General features: G+C 43.6%; 1 long non-coding RNA gene across 1 annotated transcript in view; it reads right to left on the bottom strand.

Annotated features, from left to right (window-relative positions):
- Positions 1 to 2,529: 2,529 nt before the first annotated feature.
- The window catches only part of LOC102379356, a 12,598-nt gene continuing 3,844 nt past the window's right edge, over positions 2,530 to 11,283 (bottom strand). The window contains exon 3 of the long non-coding RNA XR_003094387.1: positions 2,530 to 2,681. This is a non-coding gene — a long non-coding RNA (uncharacterized LOC102379356). The remainder of the gene's footprint in view (positions 2,682 to 11,283) is intronic.

Genomic DNA, 11,283 nt, shown 5'->3' with positions numbered 1-11,283 from the left:
GTTTTTTCTCCTTCTGTCTGTGTTTACCTTAAAATATCAGGAATGTTTAGTCTCATCTTTGCTTGTTTTAAAAAAATAAATAATGATAATAGCATTAATGACGGCAACCATTTCCTCTTTATCTAATTTCACTTGCAGGCTACCACTAAGGCACCCATGCTAGTTCTCCAAATTTCTAGTCTTGCAAAAAAAAAAAAAAAAATTTATAAAAGACTTGAAGTTCTGGTATACAGAAAAGGAAGACACCCTTCCATTTCTCCCCAATCACCTCAGATGCCTACACTTTGAAAATCTTCCTGATATATCAGAAAGAAACAAAAAAGGACAAAATGTGTTTTCCCTGGGGAGCTGATGCTGTGGGGAGGCTGCAGCTGACAGGCAGACTTACCACACAGCAGGGTCCCTGGGGAGCTGCCCCTAAGCGCCCTGTTTTCACCCACTAGCATATCTAGGGAGGATGGAGAGCCAAGCTGGGCTTCCCATGGCAGAAATCCCAGGAGGGGGGCCATTATTCTGCTTCCCCACACCCCGATACATTAGTGGGTATAGAGCTCCTGGCTTCTATGGCTTGGTGGTGTGGGGCTGTGCCTGCATAGCAAAGATTTCCAGGATGAAGGCATTCTGGAGCCCCCTCTGCAACTGGTGGGCAGTGTGCTTGCTCCTCAGGTGTACAGCTGTAGCAGCTTGTGCCCATGCTATTATTACTACTACTACGCATCAGCTGCTGTCAGAGTGCAGAGAGAATAGGGGCAGGTAAAATTTCCCACCCTCCCACCAGCTCATCTGTGCTCAGCAGTGCCAAAGCTGCTCAGGAGCTTCCTACACCTCTACACTAACTTCTTTCTTACCCAGAAACCAATATGCACCCCCCAACACACACACACCCTTCAGTTTCCTTGCTTCGAGATTAAACAATCCCAGTTCTTTGCATCTTTCCTCATAGTCACATTTTTAAGGTCTCCAAACCCTTTTACTGCTTTCCCCTAGACAGTCTTCTGCTGGTCCAGGATTTAGTATTTTGGGCTGGGCTGGGCTGGGCTGGGCTCTGAGGACTGGATGGGCCAATTGAGAAGTCTGGCCTGTGAGGAGGTTTCCTATTGCATTGGCCATACCTAGTTCCAGGTTAGAACAGGCTAGAGGCCTGCTATGGACCATGCCCACCAAAGGCTTCAGGATTTCAGTGGGTCTACTGAGCTTTCTGTTCCCTCCCTCATCATTTAAGTGGTATTTTTGGCATTTAACTGTCAATTAGGAATTCTGTTCCTGGGCAACTACATATATGGGCACCAGCAATGAAGTGGATCTCTGGCTACTCAAAGCTAAGCAGCTAGAGTACTCACCTAGGTAGCCAGAGATCCAGGCCTCCATTGAGAGCTTTGCACCTGGGCCTCTGATTTCTGAGCACAGTGCACTACTCCCTATGCCACAGGTCATATAATACCCATCCCTGCTATTTGATGTGCATTTTGGAGCTGAGCCACTGCCCCTTGTATTTAAGTTATTGGACCAAAATTGGTGGAGGCCAGGTTAGGGGAGGCTTTGTTTCACTGAGAGCAAGAGCAGAAGCTAGAGACCAGGAACGCCTTTCCTTCGAGGCCAGCAGCCACCACCTCCCCGTGGTGCACACCCTCTGCTCTCTCTCCTTGCTGCTCATATCTTCCACAGACCTCTCTCGTGGCTGCCCAAGGGAACAGCTTCAAAGATGAGTGCCAGGGAAGAGCTTGGGTAATGTTTAACTTGTAGTGTGGTGGTTTGAGCACTATGCTTGCAAGGTCAGAAAGAGCCAGATTCAAACCATCCGTAGGCAAGGGGGAACCTATAGTGCAGGGCCGGTGGCTTTCCCAGATGGTCATCTAGAGTAAGAAAGAAAAGGAAGACCCAGGCCCTCTTCTGTCATTCATGAGTCTCAGTCCCTGGAGTCATGCAATTCAGCAGACTACATTTTTGTGCCTTAGATATCATTTAACTTACATAAGGGGCATGTGCAGGTAGCCAGGCTTGCCAAATGCATGGCCAATGTGTAGACAACTGTATATGCATGCAGTAGGTTATGTGCACAAGTTTACAAGGCTAGGGACAGAATCCTTATTTGCTTCTAAGTGTCAAAAATGCCATGTAAGCAACCAAAATTGGCCTCTTAGATAACCATGAATGGAACAGAATGCCACACATGGTTCCCAATAGTCCTTTCAAAGTTCTTGTTAGTTTCTTCATTACTCATCATTCTCACTTGCCCGCCCCAGAATTCATCTCAACACCTTCTTTTCAAAGACGTTCTTCCACCTGCTAATAAAATGTCCAAATCTTACATCCATATAGAAACAATAGCTTCTATAATGGTGTTTATATACCAAAAACAGGTCTCTATAGAAGATATTTTAGCTCCATAAAAACTGAGAAAAAGTGACTGGCATTACCACACTGAACCCATGTTTTAATTTTATTACTCATCAAAATCTTGTTCGTAATCAATATACTAATGCATTTAAACTTCTCAACTGATTAATGCAGTAGCATTGAGGTGTTGCGGTAGCCATGATGATCCAGGAACTGATAGAAGCATGCATTTTGGCGATATTTTTCACTGGTGCAACTTTATGGTTGGGAGAGTGTTAGGCAAGCTTTGGATCAAGAAGTACCCTTCCTTGGGCCTGGCTTTTCCCAGACTCCTCTTCACAAACCTGAGGAAGGGCATGAAAGCTTGTGTCACATTTCTCCCTAACTATACAGTTAGTCTAGTTAAAACAAAACAAAACCAAACCCAAAACAAAACAAAAAAACCCAAACCAAATACACCCCCCCGAAAAAAAAATCCTTAAAACAAACAAAAACAAACCAATAAAACTTACTGGTATTTATATCATCAACTGCTAGATGAGATAATCCAAGATCTTCTTGTTAGATTACAACCATATGCTTTATCTTAATTGACTATAAATTTAGTTTACTGCTTCCTCCAGTCTCCATACATCCTTTCTACTCTTTCTTTTCCCTCTTCCACCACCAGCATCTCCAAAAAGTCAGTGTATCCCATAAGTGGACTCCACCCAGAGAATTTTGTATTGATTGCACCATTTTTCCATGGTAACCAGGGACGAAGCACCTCTCTGCCTCAATCAAGTATTGAGGTCAAATGGGGTAAAGATTTCACACCAAACTTGTACTCTACTTTTGGAACTGAAAACACATAGTTGTGCTATCCAGTTAATCATATCAGGGATTTAACTTTCACTGTAGTCAAAAAGCCATCTCAAAGCACCATCAGATATTTTCTAAAAATCGATTAAAAAAATAAAGATTGAGATGAACACATGCATAGTCCATCTTTTCCTAAGTGGTTGATGAACTGGAAGCTTGATCCACAATGTACCTCTTTTCAGGTCTCTCATTCATGCAGACCCTCTCACTATCTTCTATGTATAAGGCCAAAGATTATAACAAACTTCAGAAATACGATTTGGGAGGCCAGAGAGTATGGAGACACCATAAGCATTCTTACAATTTATTTTACCCCCTCTCCCCATTTTTCAAAATGAGACATATGAATCCCTTTCCATTCCTTTGGATTTTTTTTTCCAACCTCAAAACCAACAAAATCAGTTCATGAAGTCTTTGCATTAGTTTATCCCTCCTGTTTCTAACAACTCACTGGGTATATTACCAACTCAGTATCCCATGCTTCACTCTTCTTGAGCATTCTAAGTAGCTATTGAATCTCTTCATTTTTTTTTCTTCTACAATTGGCTCAGTTTTTTTGGAAAATGGCTTCTTTTGTTGACCTTAAAGAACTCATTAAATATGTTCTACTCTTCATTAATTTCATTTGTAAATTAATTATTTTCATGTTTACCTTTACCTGGCTCACTCACAATTAATGTCCTTTCCTTTAAACCAAACCAACCCAAAATTATCTTAGTGGCCCCTTGCATAATCCTTCAATTTTACCATATTCTGCATGAGAATTATTCCAATTTTTAAGGCAAGCGATGCCTACTTTACATGGGCCCTCAATTATTTTCTCTTTAGCTACATAAGATAACATTTCTTTAATCTTTTCTGTGGCTCCCTTTACTATAGATCTGAAGATCTCCCACTCAGCATTAACATTTCCTGCAGTATTTACATAGGGCCAGGTTCTATCTTACCTACTTAGGCGCCTGAGTGTACTTGAGTGCCTAAAGGGGTACAGGTTGTAGACATGTTAGTCTAAGGACATCGGCAGACAAGGTTCTTTGGGTAAATCTGATATCTTTCATTAAACCAACTCAAATAGTTGGAAAAGAAAAAACCCTATTCTTTGCAAGCTTTTGGGTATAAATACCCTTAGGCTGAGGAAGCATCTGCAGCTGGTGTGTGCTCTTCCTGGATGGAATGAATAGTAAAGAAGCCAGAGGCTGGCAGCCAACTATTTGAGTTGGTCTAATAAAAGATATCAGATTTACCCAAAGAACCTTGAATGCCTTGGGTACCTAAATTCATTTCTTTTCCACACTGCTAGAGTCACTGGGAAGCAGTTAATGAAAGAAATAGATGGGTCCTTGCTGTTTTAGCAACTCAAACTATGGGGTATGGTGACAGTGTAAGACTTTTGAAGGTATAAGACTGCTAAGGCCTTTGAATATTCCTCACACCAGGAATTTTACAGCTCATGCTAAGCAAATGAACTATGAATTACTTACCATCTTACAAACTTTGTACCAATGCAGTTACCATGCATGGGGTCCTGTCTCTTTTCCACAGTGTCACACTGACATTTTCTAACCACCCTACCCAAGGCTAAAGACTTCATGATAAGCTTCTCATCTTAGATTGCATCAATATATACCAGCTATGTGCCTGTACACAGAATCATAGACAGTTAGGGTTGGACAGGACCTCAGGAGGTCATCTGGTCCAACCCCCTGCTCAAAGCAGGACCAGCTCCAGCTAGATCATCCTGCCAAAACTTTGTCTAGCCACGCCATAAAAACCGCTAAGCATGGAGATTCCACAGCCTCTCTGGGTAACCTGTTTCAGTGCTTCACTACCCTTCTGGTAAGAAAGTTCTTTCTAATATCTAACCTAATCTTCCCTTGCTATAACTTGAGACCATAGCTCTTTGTTCTGTCATCTGCTACCACTGAGAACAGTCTGGCTTCATCCTCTCTATAACCACCCTTCTGGAGACAGAGGCCATTAGTCATGTTAGTATGAAGAAAGGAAAAAGATAGGCAGCTTCTGGACACCCTAGTGCTAAGGACCAGGTAGTACGCATCCTTGCCTAATGGTTAGACCACTGAGGGGAGGCAGAGGCCAGGGTTCAGGAGCCAAATTACCAGGTCCAAAGGAAAATCCAGGGACAGAGTCCAAAGCACAGGCCAGGTTCACAGTCTGGGAATCAGATACCAAGTCATCAAGTCTCAGGGGTAATCCACAGGTCAAAGTCTAAGATCAGAAACAAGCAGGGGCAAGAAACAGATCCAAAGAGAGATCCAAGGCCAGAGTCCAAGAACAGAATCAAACCAGAGTCAGGAACCAGGAGGCTTACTACAGCAGATTGGGGTCAGAACTGTTGGCTGGTCAAGGAAGCTACTGCCACATCTGAGGCTAAAAATGGATAGGCAGACCAACCAGAAGCCAATCAGGAAGGTAGCCCGTTAATTGGCTGGGGCAGAGCTCATCAGCCAGAGACCCAAGGTAGGTATGACTGATTAGGCAATTAACCCAGGCGGGTTTGCCTGATAAGGGTCTTTGACATTCAAGCCCCCTCTACACATTGCAGGTATCTTACAATTAACTGGTTCATTATGCAATTACCTTGAGACTAGCTACACATGAAAAGTAGCTATTGTGTGATAAAAAGCTCCAACCAGCTATAAAATTAGACCTTGAAAGTATGTACTAACTTTATAGCTGGTTGCTATTAGGGTTTAATTTGCATTTGTAGCAGGGTCTGTCCTGCAGCTGGGAGCCCCTGGACCCACACAGGGCTCTGGATATGCCACATATCCAGCCAAGGCCAAGATTCCCATCAGGTGCTGGGATTCCCCATCCCAGCTGCACGTGGCCCTCATGGCTGGGAGCCCCCTCAGCGAAGGGGAATCAGGATCCCTCTACTCTGGCAATAAGGCAAGATTGGATCTTATGTGCGATCCCACAATTGTGCCTCCTGTCATGCACATGTGGCATGGTATAGGGCATGGCTGTGTGGGTCACGCATTAGATCCAATCATGCCATTACCTGGATGGGCACAGGTAGAGGGGGGCCTCACACTAATTGGCTAAGATAGAGATAAGCTTTTGCAGGCAACAACCTACTTCAGATGCTAGGCAAGGAGTGGCAGAAAGATGATTTTTTTTTTAAACAGAGGGAAAGGTAAAAAGGGATGCGAGTCTGTTAAAGAGGTAATCAGAGGGATTGATTAGATTAAGTAAGAGAAATTGGGCAGTTTACACTGGTGTCCCCCTGGGTGTAAACAACAACAAAAGTAGATGGATTAAGGGATTTTCAGGACTCGGAGGAATAGAATTGCATTTAGGTGCCAAAGTCCACTTAGATGCCAAATTTTAGAATACAAATCTGGCCCTTAATCTCTTAAACTCTCAAACTTTTTTGTTAACCAGTACTTGTCATTTCCATCCATCTTTTTGCATTTCTAAAAGATTCTGCATTGTACACGTGTAGCAAGTTCGAGGTCCAGGGTCAGCTGTGACTCTCCCTGGTGACCACGCAACCCTTGCCCTACTCCAGCTCTAGGGTACCCTCCCTCTCACTCACCTGTCATGCCTTGATATATTTAATGGATCAGAAGGAAGGTTGCCTAAAGAGTTAGAGTGAGCCACTGTTTCCATGGCAGTCAGCAAGTCCATCCCAGAGTCACACTAAATGGTCCCTGTCAGCCTGTTCATGTCTCCCAGAGCATCTGTATCCTTAATGGCTATCACAGCTTCTAGCCCCCCTTACAGCCACGCCCATGCCTCACAGGTGTTACTGTACAATCACTCCCATGTCAAGGCCTTAGCCTTCTCCCCTTTTTTCTTGCTGGGCCTTCTAGTCTGGACCCACTGAAGGACCTGGCTTCTAGGCTCTAGCTCTCATCTCAATTGCTTTAGTCCTGAGCCCCTTGGTCCTGTCTCTGCCCTGCTCTGGGTGCTGAGCCTGCCTAAGCTCTGTCCTGGCCCCTGACCCCATCTTTTCCAGGCCTCCTGGCCCTGTCTGCCTGGAGTCACACTTGGCTACAATCCTTCCATAGGCACTCACCCTATAAGGCTCAATCCTGGTCTTGGTCTCAAGCCTCTAGCAGGGCTTGAGACATTCATGCACCCTCAGGCAATATTGGGACCTCTGTACCACACCTACTAGTCCCAGTCCCAAACCACTGGTGCAAACTATAACAAAGGAGTAAGCACACTGGCTATAACATAAACTGGTGCAAACATAAATATTTATTTGCTGCCCTGTACCAAGTCTTTCCCCTACCCTGGGTTGTATTTAGGTTGCCAACCCTCCAGGATTGCCCTGGAGTCTCCAGGAATTAGGGATACATCTCCAGAAGACTACTGAGAGTTGCTCAGGAAGGAAATGATAAGCGTTCATTAAAATAAATATTAAATGTTGAATCCAATTGATACAGTGGTCCAGTGGGTTTTTAAAATGTAGTAGTAATGTGCATTTGCCTTCCTGATGTAAAGTCTACACACCATAATCTGTAACTGATATACACAGGCACACAAGCATGTTCAGGTTGTGTGTCACAAGCACTTTGGCATTTTGGAAACCTTCCGGAATAGATTCAGAGTTGGCAACTCCACTTATATTCCTCTGCAAAGCATCGTCCTCTTATAGATAGTACCCAGGACAGCTCAGAAGTGAGCCAGACATCTTCCTCCAGCCTTCCAGACCAGGAGCTCTTCACTCTGTAGCTTGGTAGGCCAGACTGCCTGACCTAGCACATGCCCTAGGCTTATATGCTGTGCAGGCCCTGCTGTGAGGAACTGAAAGATACTCACCTGGGATGCGTCCCTGGCCAGGAACACAGACCCCACCAGAACAGGACCTCCACGCTGTGGCAGGAGCTCCTGGTCCATCCCAGCCCAGTTTTACCACCTCGGCAGGTGAGGCAGATTGGTGCAAATCCTCAGCCAGGGCAATATCCAGGGGCCAGAGGCAGAGCCAGGGGAAAGAAGGAGGAGGCGAGGACAATGGAAGACAGACAGAATGGAGTCTGGGAGCACGGGATGCCAGGCAAACAGCCCAAGAGCAGGGTAAGCGCCCGATTGGGCTACGAAGGTACTGTGGAACCCTTGCTACGAGGGTGAAGAAGAGGGGAAAGTGAAAAAGAAGAGAATAAGAACGGGAGAGACCAGAGGGGAGATAAAGAGGGCAGATGCTCCCGAGCCATCAGCTCCATTTTTTTTTTCTCTCTGCCTGTCTGGGAACTCTGATTAATTGCTGTGGACCACCAATTGAGCCAGATGCGGCTGCAACAAAAAGAGAAGTTGGATAGGGAAAATGAGAGCCTTCTAGATGGAGGGAATGAAACTTTGCTTCCCTAAGGGTACTGCAGCTTGGGACCTGAGGGGACAGGAAGCCAAGGCTGGCTACAGGAAGAGGACAGGGAAGGCAACCCCCTTCCACAGCCTACTGCCTTGTTTTCGTTGAGAATTTCTTTTGCTTGTTAAACGGCTCCGCGCCACCAATTAAGCTGGGCATGGACACAATCAACCCAGAAAAAAAAAAAAGTGATCTCCCCAGCCTGCTGGGAAGCGCAGGGAAAAACCCGCACTGGGAGAAGCCTCAAACGAACCCAATGGATGACCGGGACCCAATTATCTGAAACGTAAATCCAATAGCTGTCCTAACAATAAAAAAATATTAAGAGAGAAAGTAAGGAATCACTTCAGACTAATCATTTAGCCATCTCCTTTGTCCATGGCTTCGGGAACCGGGGCGGGAACCTGGTGGTTGGTCATGGTAGAGGTGGGTAGTCACCACCTCCCTTTCATTAACATCTCCAAGAGATAAAGGACAAATCTTTTTTACATCAAAGTTGTGGCAGGATGGAAGGGAGAGAGCATAGGAGCCCCACCTAGACTGACCAAAGGTTGCAAGCGCCCCTTAGGGGGCCAGTGGATGTCAGCTGGATGTAAGGGCACGCACTCATATCCAGTGGCTACCCAACACCTGCCCCTTCTGTTCAGGTCATGCTGCAGTCCCTTAGCAGTTTCTCATTAGGGCCTGAAGGCTGGTTTCCATGGCAGTTTGTGATTGCTGCTCTGGCACACTTTGCTGCCCAAACTAGTCTCTACCCTATTGCCTGGCAGCTAGTTCTGTAATAGGTAATCATTGCCTCTTGCCCCAAGCTGCCTCTTCCCCTGCTGCCAGCTCCTGTAAGCAGAGGTCTCCTGACTATCTGCAGGTGTGTCCTTTTTCTCTAATGGGCAGCTCCCTGCCTAGGCAGCAGCGCTTCTTTATGCCTTCCCTCTAGTAGCTGGTTTGAGGTCAGCTGTCTGAGCAATATCATCAGCTGCAGTTGTGTAAAGTAACAGGGAGCCCCAGACTCTCTGTTACAAGATGCAACTCATAGTTTGTTTGGTTCATTGTGCTTACAAAATAGTGGTCTGAGCTACAATTCGCCCTCACTAAACCTATAATATTGAAGATGTTACTTTAGTATCTTAAATCTATACATCTGATTAAAAGTAATTCCTCTGGACAACCACCTAAGCTTGTAAATACCCCTTTGAGAAAACATGGTGCTAGTTATAACCACGTTTATAATTGTAACAGAACCAGTTACTCCCTTTCCATTGTCATTAGTTATATCACATATTCTTCCATTTTATATAACTGGCTTCCACCCAACCTCCTTCACTTCACTGGGACTAAAGTCACCTGTAATACCTCCTTCCCCACAATTTCAAATTCTTCCTTCAGGGAATAAATGTATTAGTTCTTCTTGCTGAAATGGTTGTAAGGAATATTTTAAACATCAGCAAAACCCCTTTTCCCCCTTTTCAAAAACATCTGAACTATTTTTGGTAAAACGTCCCCAAAAAACATAGCCTTAGGCAGACAGCTATATGGAAAACATCAGCATAAATGGTTCACATTTGCAAAGTTATAAGTAGCTGAAAACAGGTTATTTCAATGGAAAGAGTTGGTCAAACTTAACAACAGACATTGCTACCTGCACCATCTCTAACATATTTAAAGGACATATGGGCACTGTCTGTCATGGTGCTCCATCTTGTAAATTTGCTGAATCCAACACTGTAAATCTATGTCTACTGGCATGAAACATTTATTTTCTTTTCTTTATTATTGAAACAAGCACACAGTTCTGTTACATCTGATTTTACAGTAATTCTATCCTGCATACTATAGATGTATGTTTTACTTTCTGTCTTACTTTATTTTTATAACACCAACATAGTTCAAAGGATTAACTCAACTTTCTTGCAATTTTTTTCAACAATTCTTCCTAAAATTATTTTTAGATTTCTTAATATGCATTTAATGAAAAAATAAGAAATTCTGTACATGTTTTAAGTAAAAGTTACAGATATATCTTTACATTCAGCTTTCATTTGTATGCATCATATGAAAGAGTATTAATTACATGATTACAGAATATTTTACAAACAATTAATTTTTTTAGAAACTTAAATCCGCATGGGATACATCTTCCATTACTGGGTCTATGCTCTCCATGAAAATAACTTATACAGCAATTTATACTCAAACTGCTCAATGAATCATACATTATACACAGTAAAGTATTCACCTAGAATGAGGCAGGATGTGTGCAGAACCCTGGTATATTTACTGTTCATATGTGATATTGTGTAAGTGATCACATAATTAAGCACTGTATCAGGGTAAGCATGCTAAAGGGAATAGTCCTTGCTTATTACAGAGATTGAAAGGTAGACCTTTGAGGATAAATTTTAATATAATGATCATCAAACTTTTTTTCTATCCAGGACCCAAGAAACAGCTTGGATGATATTCTAATTCCAAAGAATTCAAAACCAATGTTCCCACTGACTTCAGTGGAGCCAGGGTTTCATCTTTGCAATTTTTATCTTTACCCGAGTCCTCAAATTGTATGTGACCAAAAGGATTCTGAAGTTGGACATTATGGCAAGAAACTATAACTCATTTTTGTTGGAGGCATCCTGAATGCTTTTTTTTTCTCCTTACATTCCATGCAATAGCACTGCATTCATATGGCTCAACTCCAAGAGAAGGTATTAGAACACTCTGGAGTTGGAGAGGCAAGAACTAAGGTTCAATGCAGC

Source organism: Alligator sinensis, unplaced genomic scaffold (assembly GCF_000455745.1).
Source record: "Alligator sinensis unplaced genomic scaffold, ASM45574v1 scaffold248_1, whole genome shotgun sequence".
Taxonomy (NCBI): Eukaryota; Metazoa; Chordata; order Crocodylia; family Alligatoridae; genus Alligator; species Alligator sinensis.
Note: the sequence above shows the minus strand (reverse complement) of the source record. Positions and strands in the feature narration are given on the sequence as shown.